Source organism: Lathyrus oleraceus, chromosome 7, assembly GCF_024323335.1.
Source record: "Lathyrus oleraceus cultivar Zhongwan6 chromosome 7, CAAS_Psat_ZW6_1.0, whole genome shotgun sequence".
Taxonomy (NCBI): domain Eukaryota; kingdom Viridiplantae; phylum Streptophyta; class Magnoliopsida; order Fabales; family Fabaceae; genus Lathyrus; species Lathyrus oleraceus.
In genome coordinates this window covers 498,078,450-498,080,675 of record NC_066585.1, presented here as the reverse complement: position 1 = coordinate 498,080,675, position 2,226 = coordinate 498,078,450, and the positions used below count along the sequence as shown (strand labels likewise).

Genomic DNA, 2,226 nt, shown 5'->3' with positions numbered 1-2,226 from the left:
ATTCAAATTCTAATTGATTTTTAAATATCCAAATAAATGTTAGAATTTGACATCAAAGTAATTTTAACAAATTATAGATTAATTTGATTTTTATTGGTTTTTATTTGACTTTTTTTTAATTTTTTTTTAATTGACATTTTGATTAGTCTCGGATTATTTCTAAAATCCATATCCATTTCATAACCAAACATGATCCATTTTCCATCCATAGCTCATTTTAAATCAAAATAGTACATCTCACTTGGTACATGAATCCAATTTGTCTGCCTTTGAAAGGTCTAATAACCAATCTCCCCTCATTGTTAAAAATATGGTGCCTCCTACAAATTTTAGCTTGCAAGATTCAGCAAGTCACTGGTTAGTAATGAATGTTGCAGTACGCAATATTTTCATGGGAGAAGGCTCGGATGAAAAGCAACTTGTGGAAGACACAGGTGAAGAATTTGTAAAGTTTTCTTGATGAGGTCATTTGCCAAGATGCAAAAGTGGGTGAGGATGGTGATATTGTTAGTTTCAAGATGCATGATTTAATGCATGATCTTGAAATGCGAGTAGCTGGCATTGTTCGTTGTTGCTTAGACAGTGAGACAAAACGCCATGTATCATTGGAATCCAAGGCAATTCATTTGTTGGACTCATTAGATGGAAGTAGGCTGCAAACTTTGATTTTACTGCCTTCCAATGAGGAAGAATTCAATGAGGATAAATTGCCAATCATTTCAAAATTCAAACACTTGCATGTCTTGAAGCTGACGGATTGTTTCTTTAAGCAAGTTTTCTAGATCAATTAGAAAATTGAAACATTTAAGATATTTTAACTTGTCAAACTGTAAAGGACTGGGAAGTCTTTACAAATCCTTAAGCAGTTTTGTTACAAACATTAACATTGAGACCTAATGAAAAAATGGAGCTTTCTACAAAAGTTGTATCAAAATTGATCACTTTAAGACACCTCCACATCTTTGATTAGGAAGCCTCAGAAAATTCCACCACGGATGCCGATGTCATTGCCGGTATTCGATGTTGCTAGAATCATCAATGAACTCACAGCTGCTGCCATTGCTTTTTGAATCTATTATACAAAATTATGGAGGAAATGCATCAGGACAATGACTGCACTACAAAAAAAAACATGCGAGATCAGTGATGTGTTATTGCACCGGCATCATCATTAGCCAATTGATGACATTCAGAAAAAGGAGGATCACTGTAGCACAAAAACCAGGAATACATTGTTGCCTTGGTACATGACAAAGAAGTAGCTATACCTGAGCTTGAGTCTGCCAAATCTTTTTCGGGAAAATCTGGAGGAATCCGTTGAAGAGAAGTTCTCTCTGTAATTTAAGTTGGTCCTTGCCAAACAAGATGCTGTTGATATTGCAGTGCAGGTTGAAAGTTAGCGGAGGTTATTTTCCAGCAGGTAACTGCTCACGTATTAGAAGATGCTTAACTCAGAATTTCACCTGTTGAAACCACTGCTGCTGAAGCAGCTCATCTGATTGAAAAGCAAATTAAGGATGCAACTGAGAGTACAATATCATCCACCATAGAGAACTCAAAATGTGCTATAGAAAGGGCTTTTGCAGTGGCAGAAGAGGCAGCTCAGCATGTACCTGAAATAAAGAAAAGGGTATTCTTGTTACAACAAGGAAATAAAGAGCAAATGGTGAAAATTCTTGGAAGAAACCAGAAAGGAAATTATTGCAGTGTTAAACAAGTACAGGAACAGTTCCACAGGCATGGGAGAAAAGCAATGTTGCAAAGAGAAAGGCATTGACATAAGCAATAAATTTTCAACAATTCAATGCTATTGAAATCACAAGGAAAATTTCAGGTGAGCCTTATGGAAACTAGAACTTATCTGCAGAAGCGCATCATCATACGGCAGTCCAGTTGCTAAAGCAAGATTCAAGACATTCTGCATCGATCATCTCAAACAGAAACTCGTCCTTGGCAATGATGCTATTGTCGCTATTCTTCCTGATATATACGAACTCCCAAGAGAAAAATCCACAACAGAGATCAAAGAGAAAAGTCTTAATATAAAAGTTAAAGGATATTTGCGCTAGCATGTTAAAACTCTGGAATTTCATGGATACATCAACGGAAGAGAGAAACATGGGGAGATCAGTGACTTTAGATTGAAAATTCTTGACAGAGGAGGTGCTAAATGCACTTGATGTGGCTAACACAACGATACCATCTCACCGCAATCATCATGGATGG

The 2,226-nt window shown here is 36.3% G+C and overlaps 1 long non-coding RNA gene across 3 annotated transcripts; it reads right to left on the bottom strand.

Moving 5' to 3' along the window:
• Positions 1 to 825: 825 nt before the first annotated feature.
• LOC127105456 (uncharacterized) lies at positions 826 to 1,996 on the bottom strand. 3 transcript variants are annotated; one of them, XR_007795006.1, is made up of 3 exons: positions 1,464 to 1,996; positions 1,269 to 1,368; positions 826 to 1,118 (listed from the first exon to the last, which is right to left on the bottom strand). It is a non-coding gene; the product is annotated as an uncharacterized LOC127105456 (long non-coding RNA). The 3 variants fall into 3 exon arrangements; XR_007795005.1 differs by having other exon boundaries at positions 826 to 1,113; XR_007795007.1 differs by having other exon boundaries at positions 826 to 1,072.
• Between the last annotated feature and the right edge of the window lie 230 nt (positions 1,997 to 2,226).